Source organism: Callorhinus ursinus, unplaced genomic scaffold, assembly GCF_003265705.2.
Source record: "Callorhinus ursinus isolate GAN/ISIS: 27379988/994484 unplaced genomic scaffold, GSC_fseal_2.0 scaffold46, whole genome shotgun sequence".
NCBI lineage: Eukaryota > Metazoa > Chordata > Mammalia > Carnivora > Otariidae > Callorhinus > Callorhinus ursinus.
This window is the reverse complement of record NW_027397108.1, coordinates 571,490-585,656: the sequence shown is the minus strand read 5'-3', so window position 1 is coordinate 585,656 and position 14,167 is coordinate 571,490. Positions and strand designations below refer to the sequence as shown.

General features: G+C 37.1%; 1 pseudogene; it reads right to left on the bottom strand.

The window, feature by feature from the left end:
• Window positions 1-1,647: 1,647 nt before the first annotated feature.
• LOC141370807 (small ribosomal subunit protein bS21m pseudogene) overlaps window positions 1,648-14,167 on the bottom strand; it is a 45,804-nt pseudogene continuing 33,284 nt past the window's right edge.

The following is a 14,167-nucleotide window of genomic DNA, read 5'->3' as shown; positions in this document are numbered from 1 at the left end:
CAGAGAAAGTCATGTATCATATGACCTCACTGATATGAGGAATTCTTAATCTCAGGAAACAAACTGAGGGTTGCTGGAGTGGTGGGGGGTGGGAGGGATGGGGTGGCTGGGTGATAGACATTGGGGAGGGTATGTGCTATGGTGAGCGCTGTGAAGTGTGCAAGACTGTTGAATCACAGATCTGTACTTCTGAAACAAATAATACAACATATGTTAAGAAAAAAGAAAAAGAAGAAGATAGCAGGAAGGGAAGAATGAAGGGGAGTAAGTCGGAGGGGGAGTGAACCATGAGAGACGACGGACTCTAAGAAACAAACTGAGGGTTCTAGAGGGGAGGGGGGTGGGGGGATGGGTCAGCCTGGTGATGGGTATTAAAGAGGGCACATTCTGCGTGGAGCACTGGGTGTTATGCCCAAACAATGAATCATGGAACACTACATCAAAAACTAATGATGTAATGTATGGTGATTAACATAACAATAAAAAATTATTTTAAAAAATAAAAATAAAAAAGGAAGAAAAACTGTAACGTATTCCTAGCAATCTAGAAGGCACATACATAGGGCTATGCGCATGTCCAGGGCTGCGCATATGCTCAAGGAAGACCTGAGAATATCCTAAGTATCCACTTCTGGTTAACCTGGAGGCTATGCACCAACAAGCAACAAAAGCTAAGCAGTGTTATAAAATAAAAGACATTCCCTGATAAACAAAACTGAAAGAGTTCATTGCTAACACATTTGTCCTGTAAGAAATACTAAAGGAGTTCTTCAAAACTGAAATGAAAAGACTGTAACAGTAACTCAAATCCGAATGAAAAAATAAAAAGCAATGGTAAAGGTAATTATCAGTGATGCTTTAAATCTACACAAACGTCTTGGTCATCTGGCCTTTGATACCCAGAGTTGAGTTAAAGACATTCACACTATTTTTAAAAGAAATTCAGATGAATATTATCTTCATTTTCTATAAACATACTAGCATGTACATTTAGCATGTACACTTTACAACATTTAGCATGTACACTTACGGCAGGTATTGCCAAAAGAATTGAAAACACGTTTATAAAAATATTACAATAATTTTAGTAAAATTCACTGCATGAGTTCAGCAAAATCCTACATATATACATATGCATTTATATTTAAATGGATGAGTGTGTGTGTGTATATACATATATGTTTATGCTTAAAAATATCAGGTAAAATAAACTGAGATGATTTTAAATACTTGATTTTCTTTCTAATTTCCATCTGATGGCAATCAATGAGTTTCCATTTTATAAAAATACACCCAAGTAATGAAACATCTGGCACTGAGAATATTTCCCTAACCAATAATGTTCAGGGGCATAGTCTGTGGAACTATATCATGTCAATTTAGAGATAAGTTGACTTTTGTTCCATATTACTTGGTGATACAAGCTTTATATAATATTATGTTTTATTTGTATCTTGTATTTTTTTTTTTTTTGGTGTTTCAGTAGCAAAATTTATTCCAAATACGTAGATGGCTCCTCTCCTCTCCTTTTATCTAACAGTTGGTGGGAGGGGACAGTTCAGTAAAGAGTAACAGATGCTTTTCCAATAATGTCTTGCTTTGGGTTTCATAAGAATTGAGTAGGAAATGGTAGATATATTCCACTACATTTTAGAAAAGTTCCTCACCTCTCCCAGACTACTTAAAAAATTTTTATTATATCTAAATATACATGGAATTTGCCATTTTCACCATGCAAGTATACAGTTCAGTGGCATTAAGTACATTCACATTGTTGTGCAAGTATCACCACCATCTGTCTCTAGAACTTTTTCAGCTTCCCCAACTGAAATTCCGTACCCTTGAAACACTAATTCCCCATTCCCAACCAGCCCTTGGCAACCACCATTCTACTCTTAGACTACTTTTTGACTTAGTTTCTCCTTCACATAATAAAAGAGAGGGTCCATTGCTGACTATAGGATTGCTTCTATATATGCAGGCCTTCTTGCACATTCATGATCAAATTTATTGTAAGAAAAGTAAGAGAAAATGGGACTGGAGAAAGAAAGGAGACAGCTGGATAGGGATTTTCATACTGGGCCTACGATCCACAGGCCTCGGCAGCCCTGCCATGGATCTGGCCGGTTCTTTCACATCAAGAAGTTGATCTTGTGAGCCATTTCCATGTTGTAGATCCGGGGACAGGTTTCGTAGCTTTCCCGTCGTCGTTGGCAACAAGGCTTTTCATAGTACTGCTGTCGCAGTACCACCGTCGCTTAATGTCCTCAATGGGCCCATCCATGGTGAGGATTCTGTTTAGGGTCCTGTATGCACCTTCTATGTTCCCTTCCTGTACCACCACAGTCCTGGCAATGAACTTCAGATGTTTTGCCATGACCTTGGAATTTAAATCTTCACTCTGCAGGACCCAACTCCCTCAGGAACCAGCCGCCACCTGTATCTTGTATTTCTTTTGGAAAACATGTTCTTTTCAAATAATTAGTTCCAAGATTAGGTTAAAGATATATAAGTTTAAAATAAAATATATTCCAAGTCAATGTCATGCTAATAGCAGATGCTGAAAAACAAGAAGTTATGAAGGGATATCAACAGTCAGGGAATAGAGAAATGGCATCCATGATATTTCCATGACACAGTTCTTCCCCCTTGGAAAAAAACAGAGATTATGAATTGATAGATATTAACATCTGTGGCCAGCAGTGTTGGACAACTTTGGTGTAGGTTTAAATAAGATGGACAATTAGATTGAAGCATTGTTGGGATTTTGCCAGGCAAACATGATGAAAGGACAACAGGATCAAAAAAGTGAACAATATTTCTAGGAACTGAAGTTGAACTGAAGAACATGTTGGAGCCAGGTATGAAAGGAAGTGAAGCTACAGGGGCCTGGTAGAAATAACAAACATTCCCATATGCACATAATTACTCTGTGACAGCTTACCTATTTTATCCATGAAAATATGAAATTATACATGCCTTGCATCCTAAATCCCAAAGCAGTTCTTCAGAGTTTCCAGCTCTGTTACTGGAGAGACGCATGTTCTTATCAAGTCATTAAATCAGAACAATAATCCTCAGGATTATGTGTACATGAAAGCATTCTATAAACTATCATTGCTGTTGCTTTGAAGGAAAAATACAGAAATGTATGACAATTTTATAAAGATACTAAACAACCTAATTCCCTTTCCTAGGGAAGGATCAAGATGAGACAAGGACAGCTTAAGGAGTTACAAACCTTTCCACAGAATTTAAGATCAACCTATGCAGACTTTAGTGATGTAAAGTAGGAGTAAAGTCTACGATATTATCACATACTCATTATAAATTGCTTCTTTGACCATCAAACATTTCAGCTTAGTATTTTTCATTTAAACACCTGAAAATAAATATATTGGTTTATATGCTTTTCTTGCTTGATACATCATCTCTTAAATAATAAATATCATTTTGTATCCTCTCCATCCTGTTGCATAGGGAAATGGAGCTTCGTGATAAGTGCATTATAGCAATTCAGATAATTTTATCTGCCATAATTCAAGGTTTAAGTTACAAATTCAAGGATTTCAACAGAAAAAAAATTTGTCTCTCTGTAAGAATACACAGATGATAACAAAATTCAAACATAATTTAACTTAGAATACTACCACAACAAATGAACTAAAATCATACACCCTATCACTTACTCATTTTACTTCAGCTATTTTAATTTCATGCTTTGGAGGAACAGAAAAACAAAAAACACAAAATAAGATCCAGTGGACATATGTCTTGCAGAATAAAAGTATTAAAATTCATGACCTTATTTCTCTGTTTTAAGGAAAATTTGGGTTCTACTTTGAGTAGCAGAAACAGTGAGTTACAATATTCCTTTAAACAAACTATTATAATCTTAATATAACACTAAGATATTATAATATCTGTTAGTCAAACTGTAGGGAGTAGTAGAAGAAAACCACACTTTAATTAAAAAATGTTGAAACTACCTGACATTTTCTTTCTCTTGTTTATCAACATAAGCCAAAGCACCTATTAAAGCTTGCTTTGGGTGTGCATATAAAGCTACATGTGGACAAGCCAATGGAAAGGAGGTTTGTACCTAATTAAGCCAAAGGATCTGGTTCCAGCATTGGAGGCCTAGGTAGTTGTAGTAAGTGGAAAAATCTAGAGAAAACATGGGGAGAAATTTTCCAATATACCAAAACGGCCATTTTTAAATGATAATACCCAATGTTGGGCATTTCTATCAGCAGTTGTGTTGCTCAGTTTAATTCAAAGGCTCTGTGCTTGACTCTAGAGACCTTCCATGTCAATTTTAAAGTCATGCCCCACCAAGAGTTACCGTCGCAATTTCCAATCACTTTCCAAGAGCCTCAATGTTGAGACACTGATTTTTATACTCAAGAGGAAGTATACTTATATGTAATTGTTGAAGTTTCAATGACTAACCTGAACATGGTTAGTTTTAATGCATTTTCATGGATAATACAATAGCATAATGAAATTTATTCCTATTATAATAAAAACACATTTCAACCAGTTCAATGATGGCAGTAGTCTGAAAACTTGATATTGAACTGCCCCACAATGCTGAGTCTTGGGAATAAAGTTATTATTAAAGAAGAGAGTGCCCTTCTTGTGTCTAGCTGATACAAAAGAAGTCACAAGGGAGTCTCTTGGCTCAGGAAAACAACAAACAAATAAGTTGATTCTGCTAAGTGAATTCTTTCTTGAAGTATCAAGCTAGAATTGATTATAGGAGTTCATGATAAACAACCCTATTCTATAGCTAAAAAGTAGTACTATTTGAAAGATGAAAGTGGTATAACACAATGTGAGTACCTTAGTACTATGAAGAAAGTTGTCAGACCTAAATGAAGTGCCAACAGTGATGGGGTCGAGGGTTTGCTGAACAATGCTGAAATAAATATGCCCAGAATATTAAAATAAGAAACCAGTTATCAATAAAGTATCATCCTCAGAAAAAATACAAGTAATGTTCTCTTATAAATTGTTTATTTTTTCAGTGTCTGTGGTACCATCAACTGTACTTTTCTAATTATTGTATACATTTATCTTTTCATATTTTCCATTTGCTTTTTCTTTAGAAAAACCCCATATATTAGACCCATATTTTGGGGTATATTTAGGCCCTTTAGGCCCATATTTTGGGGTATATTTATTTTTTTGACAATATACTTTTATCTTTAATTTTCTTTAATTTTATCTTTTACATCACTAATTATCAGTAGCTTCATTTTTTTTTTTTAAAGATTTTATTTGTTTGAGAGAGAGAGAATGAGAGATAGAGAGCACGAGAGGGAAGAGGGTCAGAGGGAGAAGCAGACTCCCTGCTGAGCAGGGAGGCCAATGCGGGACTCGATCCCGGGACTCCAGGATCATGACCTGAGCCGAAGGCAGTCGCTTAACCAACTGAGCCACCCAGGCGCCCAAGTAGCTTCATTCTTATAAGTATATTGTTACCACGCATTTTCTAGTTTCTCAAGCTAAATAGTTTATATTTATTATGAGACTTTGTTTTAATAAAACTAATTTTCTCCAAATAAAGTAATGGCTAATGTCACATAAGCCATAATGCAAGCTGATCTTTTGTTGTTTATATAGATAATTTGTGATATTTTAAATATTTTCTTTAATTGAGGGTTTCTGTTTTAAATTACAGGATTTTTATAGTAATTGTACTGTTGGTTTCTAGTTTTATTGGCCATAATAAGAAATGTGACTTGCAAAATCTCTAAATTTTTAGTAGGTTATGGTCTTACTCATTTTTTAATCATTGTACATGCCTGTGAACCAAAAAATAATACTTGCTCTTTGCACATAAGCTAGAATATTTCTTTAGTATATACTGCTTTGGGCTTTTAATTACATAAGTAAAATACAAGGTAGTCTGGCTTTTTTATTGAATTGATCACTAACATTTTGCTATATTAAAACCTACTACCATAATTTTACTCGGTCCAAGTCATTTTTATTTCTATTGTCCTAGGTTTGGCCCACTTAAGTAATATGGTCTTAACAGTCACCAATAGTTATTCGCTCTTCTTTGAGTACTTTTGCATTTTAATCACGTATGGAGTCTCTGAATTGTGTAATGGAAATTGTATTTTTTATGTAATGTGATAATTGATAATGTGGTTTTATGCTTATACTTTAATTTCATTTTATCTATTTATCATTGTTATGTTTGTTCTCATTTTTACTCTTTCTGGCAAGTTTATTTTTTTTTCCATATTATTCCCCACACCCACCACCACTGGTTACTTTGGAAAGATAATCACACTTCATTATTATTACTGTTTGTATATCCATTCTTTTTTTTTTAAGATTTTATTTATTTGAGAGAGAGGGAGAGAGAGAGCACGAGAACATGAGCAGGGGGAGGGGTAAAGGGAGAAGCAGACTCCCCGCTGAGCAGAGAGCCTGACACTGGGATCATGACCTGAGCCCAAGCCAGACGCTTAGCTGACTGAGCCACCCAGGTGTCCCATATATATATATATATATATATCAGTTCCCAACAGTTATAATGAAACCTACATTTCACTACTGATGAATCCAGATTAAGTAGTCATGCTACCAACCAAGATAGATTACTTGACCATTTTATTTCCGTGGCCCAAATGAAATTATAAGGATGCTTTCACTCCAAGTCTCTCTCCACTTGGCCAACCACCCACATCATATATTCATTTTATACTATCCTCACCCTTTTAAAAGATGACTCAACCCTTTTGTATTATTCTTGAATAATTTCTTACATAGGATAGATGGATGACATACCAATTGCATCTTGTATTCTCAAAAAAAAAAAAATTTTTTTCCTAAGATTAGAATGTTCTCTTAGCTATATATGTGATCCTTAGAGTTCTGGCGTTAAACTAAATAATCAGTTATATGTTGTTCTTTTGCTCCCACTTGATATTGTGGCCTTTAATTTCAATACTAGTTGGGAGCCATGGAGCCTTTAAGTCATTCTTCTATCTCTGAAAAGGTTCTGTTATTTCTTTCGTTATTACCTATCCTCTATTTTTCTTTCCTTCTTCGTCATCAGTTACCTATCTTTCACTTCTGATTTCCATTTCTTTATATTTTCCCATCTTGTAACCTACTTATGCCACTTGGTTTCCTAGATATCTATTTTTTTAGTTATTTTACTGAATTGTGAAATCCAATTTCAGAAAGTAATTTTGTTGTTGTTGCTCCATTTCATCTACTCGAAAGTTTGATTCATTTTTTTCTGCGCTAATGCTCCATGCTATTTATCCATTGGTTTTGCCTCAATATTAATCACCTCTTTTAACTACTGAGTGTGTTCATCCTGAGTCAGTGAATTAGTCATTTGCAACCCTGGCCACATTAGAAGCACATGAGAAGATTTTAAAATCTACCGATACTTGGACCACAGACAGCCGCAGCTATTTGACTTCGTGGTCTGTACAGCATCCAGGCATAGGTATTTTTAGAAGTTCTAACATGCATCCAAGGACTGAGATCCACTATCTTTCAAGAAGGACAGTGACCCTGCATGCTCATGGTTGTAATTCCTACATTGTCTACATAAACTGCAAGCCAGTGGGCCATGAACAACTAAACAGCTCTTGCCAGAGTCAGAGCAGTAAGCTGCTGCCCTGAGGGGGATGACAGAGAGGAAGACTCCCTGGAGCTTTTAGGACATACGGCCTCCTCCAGACAAGGAGAGATGTGGTAAATTCAGCCCCTCTGGCCAGTTGCTGTCTAGCTCTGTGCAGATTTAAACAATGAGAAAGCCCATCCAAGGACCAGAGGCCAGTGGGAGCAGACACTGGCAGCGCTTTTCTGAGATCTGCCCCCATCCACGGGCAAAGGAGAGGCTCGGGCCGTCACTCCAGATACTTAAGTCCCCTACACCTGCTCTCGTTCAGAGACATCTCTGGAAATACCACCATCAGAAACACACCCTCCAGGCCCCATCTGTGATACTCAGTGTGTGGAAGAGGGAGCCAGGTATGCTTATCCAGGCCATCACCTTCAGTGATGGGCATGGCTGTGCACTCCACATGCCATAGCACAATGCCGTCACAGATGTGCGGCGTACATAGTCACTAAATCTTTGACAGTAAAGGAGGTCTGAGACATCCCTGCCCTACAATCTGAATCTTGGGGAATCTTCCAATTCCAAAGTGATATAGTGACTGTTTTAAGAATGCCTACCTACAAATCAACTACGCTTAGAAATCAATGCTGATATGGGCATCTGGCTGGCTCAGTCGGTTAAGCTTCTGCCTTCAGCTCAGGTCATGATCTCAGGGTCCTGGGATCTAGCCTTGCATTGGGCTCCCTGCTCAGCAGGGAAATCTGCTTCTCCTTCTCCCACTCCCCTCAACCTCTGCTCTTGTGTGCGCACACTCTCTCTCTCTCAAAAAAAATTTTTTTTAAATCTTTAAAAAAAAAATCAATACTGATACTTTATTCTTACTATCCCTACTTATTAAAACTGTATTTTTTCCCATTTATATATTGGTGATTCCCACCCTTTGCGAGAGTTCAGAAAGCAGAAAACATACTTGGTGAATCCCAATGTCCTGCATAATGACTGATACCTAGTAAGTAGTCAGTAAGTATTTGTTGTTGAAAGAATACAGTATTTTCCACTGAGCACCTCCTCACAGGGGCACTGAAAGATTAAATCAGATAATATATGTAAAATGCTTAGTTTCTTACACAAATTAAATAATAAACTATAATAAATAATAATGAAATAAATAAATAATAAAATAATAAATAAAATTTCACTTGAATCAAATTCCTGCTTCTTTCAAACAGACCTAAGCATGTCATTCAATCTTCTCTTTCACTGATAACAGAAAATTTGTAACAAATATATATTAATCATTTTATTTCTTAATAATAGAGCCCTGTACTCTTTCCCAGCCCCTTGTCCATATATGTTGTGTTAAGTGCAATACTGCGATTTAAGAAGAGAAAAACACTTTCAGTTTCCATGCCAATTATTTTACAATGGTCCCTAAATCCCCAGACATTAAGAATGATTCTGTCAGATTTAACTATAGAGTACACATGCCACACATGCATTGTTCTACAGTGACTGTGCAGAATGTCAACAGCACCAACATTGAGTGTAATTAGGTGATTCACAAAACTAACTCTGATTCTAAAAGCTAAAAACTAATAAAAGCTAATAAACTACTCTGAAATTTGCTAATAGTCATATCCTCCCCCGCTAAGCAATGTGGGATTTAAAAAAATTAAAACAAAAAAAATTCATACAGTATCTTTAATGTTTTTCTGTCTATTAACATCTTGGTAGAAATCTTAAAGAGAACAAAATAGCTGACTCTATTTATTTATTTTCCAAATATCCCTCTGGCATTTTGTGATAATTATGTGAAGTACTAATGGCATTTAAATTTTATTTAGTCATTAGACTTCTTCAGAGTTTTAGTTCCAGAATCCAAAGTGCTTTATGAAGAATTTATAAGCCCCATTATCCAGAAAGTAAAGAGCAAAAGAACTCATTTAATTTTGCATAACTGTGTGCTGATGTTTTTGCCTATATTTATGGAAGGAGGAGGTCAGAATTCCACTAAGTTTAATGGCATCACCAGCAGCAGCATTATCATCATCATAAAATAATAAAATCATTGTTTATTGAGCCCTTATAATATGCTTGACACCATTCTAGATGTTTAACCTCACAATAACCCTGTGAGGCAATGATTATTAATTACATTATACAGGTAAGGAAACTGAAGCTCAGAGAGTTTTAGTAACTTGCCTAACGTTGCACAGCAGCTAAGAACCAAGCCACTGTTTAGATTCAGGTCTGACTCTTAACACTTGTTTTACTAACACATACTATACTATCACACATCTATGTGTATGAGACTTATCTGATGTCCCTAAAGCTACCGATAGAGTAGGCAGTTAGTCAGACAGGAGATGGAGGCAAAAGCGGTGATAAATAGATGACACATTAGAAGCCTGCCTGAAGGCACAACATCTTGATTTTGTGGCTCTTAACATACTGGCCTTATGGCTTCCAACACGCCAGGGCTGACAGACCAAGAGCTACAAGTGCAGAACATGCGCTCTCCTGTTCAACCTCTGCCCCAGGGTAACCTATAGATTCATTATAATATCTTTACATTGCGGTTTTGACCGCCCTGCCCCCCCACCCGAAGACGGCCATGACTGTTCTGGCCAGAACCTTGTAGGGCCAAACACTTTCCCTCCCCGCCCATAGGAGGAGTCCCTTAGACGACTGGAAACAATCTCAGTCAGAGACCCCCCTAGCTATGACCCACAACCTGTGCAAACATAAAAAGAAAAGATATCCCTAACCCCAGTATAGTTGCCACCTCTGGGTCTCCCTGCTCTCCCACCTTGAGATTATACTGTCCTCAATAAACTGCTCTCTGCTTACTACTTTTCTTCTGGCTGTCTTTATTCAAGAGCGGATCCTCATGTAAATCTTTCGTGGGGAATCCAAGAACCACGACCTCCATTCACACAAAGCAGACTCTCCCACTGTGGCACCGTGGGAAAACCACAATGTATAATCCATTTCTATCAAAAGTTTTATGCAAGGCTGCCCGAGCTTGTCTGGGCTTGTGTGAAGTTATGCTTACTATGAGACATACCACGAATAACAGGGGGAAAAATCAAGAAAGGACACCTAACGGCAAGAAATATATGAAAAGTAGGAAATCCTTTTATTAAAAAATTCTTTTTCACGAGTTCACAATAACTTCAACTGTCCAAAAAGTTTTGCCTATTGAGACCACACTTCAAAGATTAGTCAGTATATCAGTTTAGGAAGGTTTGTGCTCCTAAAGAGTTCTAAACAATTTGTATTTTTAGGTCAATCAAAAGGTCTCATTGTAGGGGTGCCTGGCTGGCTCAGTTGGTGGAGCATGTGACTCTTGATCTCAGGGTTGTGAGTTCAAGCCCCATAATGAGTGTAGAGATTACTTAAAATTTTTTTAATTCTTTAAAAAATAAATGCAACTACCATTTATTTTTTTAAAGGTCTCATTATAAGATTGATTCAATCAGTAATTTGATCAAGAAAATCTCTTTATATAATTAGTACAAAGATCACCTGTTTTCAAGCTTCTATCCAAAAGAACATATAGTTCAAGTCATCATATTTGGAAAGAATCCATGGGTGATGGGGAAAGGATGCAGAGAGATGATCTACCAGTACTACTGTGGGAACCATGTGGAACCCCTAGGAATACTGACTGGAAAACCAAGATCCTTACAAAGTTCGTTTTGCTGGGTTGAGGCTGAGCCTCTTGAACTAGACCAGTCAGTTACCTTGACTTGGACTTAACTTCTACCTATGGAAGACATAAATTGTCAGCATGTAGAATGCTCCCTTGTTCCCCTCTCAGGCAATGTCTCCCACCCCAGGAAGTAATAGCTATTCCAACTCTTCTGCCTTCTATAACTGTTGATTCATTTTGCCTGTTCTTGAACTTCACATAAATGGAATCATACAGTATGACTAGATTTAGACCTGGATTCTGGAGCTTTTCATTATATCTACAAGATCATCCATACTGTCCTGTGTAGCAAAAGTTTATTTTTCTACCTGTGTTATATTGTCTTAAATGAATATATCACTATGTCTCCATTCTCCTGCTGATGGGCATTTAGCTGCTTTCTAGAACTAGGGTATTATGAATAAAGTTGCTGTGCACAATCTTGTGCTCGCCTTTTGGTACATTCGATTCTCAATGGTAATACCTATAAATAGGTTTGCTGATCCACAGGGTAAGCATAGTTTAGCTTTAATACATACATCCAACTAGTTGCATCAATTTAAAATTGAGATTTGTTTTATGGATCAGCATACATCTTGAAAGCTCCATGGCACACGAAAGAGATGTGTATTCTAGCTACAGAATGTTGCGTTTTATAAACAATTAGATCAAGGAGGTTAATAGCACTGTTCATATCTTCTATTCTTTATTGATTTTTATGTCTACTTGCCTTACTTATTGAGAGGACACGTTAATATCTCCAACTATGATTGTGCAACTGTCTATTTTCCCTTTAATTCTGGCTATTTTTGCTTCACATAATTGGAAGCTCTATTAGGCACATATGTATTAATAATTGTTATGTCTTGTGATAAGTTGGCCTTGTTTTCATTATAAAATGTCCCTCTTTATCAATTCTTATCTCAAGGTCTATCTTGTCTAATATTAATATAGTCATTGCATCTTTCCCTTGTTTATTGCTTGCATGCCCTATCTTTCCCCATCCTTTTGCTGTCATTTTTTATCCGCTTTTATAATTAAAGTATGTTTCTGTAGATAGGATTTAACTGGATCCTGCTTTTTTCCCCCCTCCTGTCAGACAACCTCCATCATTTAACTGGTATAGTCATTCCATTTACATTGAATATGATTTTAGAGACAGCTTGATTTTGGTTTACCATTTTGCTATTTGATTTCTCATCGTTCCATCTGTTTCCTTTTCTCCATCCCTTCTTTTCTGCCTCATTTTGAGGCAAAATATCCTTAGTATTTCATTTAAGTTCCTTTATTGGCTTTTTAGCTATATATCTCTGCATCCTTTTCATGTTAACTAGAGGTTACATCATGAATAGTACAATTATCACTATCAATTTTATGTTAATAGTGTAACATCTTACATAAAATGTATTAATTTCAATAGTATCAGTCTACTAGCCCCAAATCCCCACTCTCTGTGCTATTGTTGATACATATTCTTACCCTTATATTTATAAAAGGAACAATTAGAATAAGTTACAGACTGCCCAATTTAGAGTTGTCATTTCTGCTTTAAATAATCAAATGGTGAAAAATGTCATTGTCTCTCCCATGGACCACTACAGCAGCCTCTCGGCAGACTTTCCACTTTCACTCTTGCCCTCCTTTTTATGTCACTATTTACACAACAGCCAGAGATACTTGCTTTCAAATGTGAAATGGATGATGCTATATGTCCCAAGCTTAATTTGCTTCAAAGACTTTCCAGGATGAAATGCAGACTCCCAGAAGTGGTCTTGTATTAATCTTCTAAGACTTCTATAACAAAACACCACAGACTGGGTTGCTTAAACAACAGAAATTTATCTTCTCACAATTCTGGAAGTTAGAAGTCCATGATCAAGGTGTCAGTAAATTCAGTTTCTGGCAAGATCTCTCTTCCTGACTGACAGACAACTTCCTTCTTGCAATGCCCCCACACGGTCTTTCCTCTGTGAATACAGAGAGAGCCCTCTGGTCTCTTCTTATAAAAACACTAGTGCTATCATGTGAGACCTCACTCTCATGAGCTCATTTAACCTTAATTTACCTCCTTAGAGGCCCTATATCCAAATTTAGTCACATTGGGGATTAGGGTTTCAACATATGAATTTGGGAGGGGGACACAATTCAGCCCATAAATAATGGGCCTGGGCCTAAGGAAGAAAAGATCTGTCTAGCTTATATACAACCCAACACGACACACAGCACAAACATAACAGCTTATGCCTATTAAACAATGCAGGATGCACTACAGGATGGACCTCCCTAGGCCTGTCTGTATAAGTATAACTTGTATGGACTCTTAGATCCTGCCTCTCAGAGAAGTTTGAATTCTCAAAAAAGGAATCATATTTTAAACAGGTGAAATTACAGTACAATTTAAACCTAGCAATGATCCAGGCACAGCCAGTCAGAATGCCTCTGTGCCCCCATGTTACATCTCTGTGCAAGGCCTGAGTACACCTGCATAGAGTCCTACATGCTCAGGAGAACCCCAAACACAGAAGTAGGTGATATTCAGGAGCCCCAAAAAGAAGGCCAGGGAAAAGGAGAGATGGTGAGTTAAAACTAAGCGAGCTTGGGGCGCCTGGGTGGCTCAGTCATTAAGCGTCTGTCTTCAGCTCAGGTCATGACCCCAGGGTCCTGGGATCGAGCCCTGCATCAGGCTCCCTGGTTTTTTTTTTAATTTTTTTATTGTTATGTTAATCACCATATATTACATCATTTGTTTTTGATGTAGTGTGCCATGATTCATTGTTTGTTCATAACACCCAGTGCTCCATGCAGAATGTGCCCTCTTTAATACCCATCACCAGGCTAACCTATCCCCCTACCCTCCTCCCCTCTAGAACCCT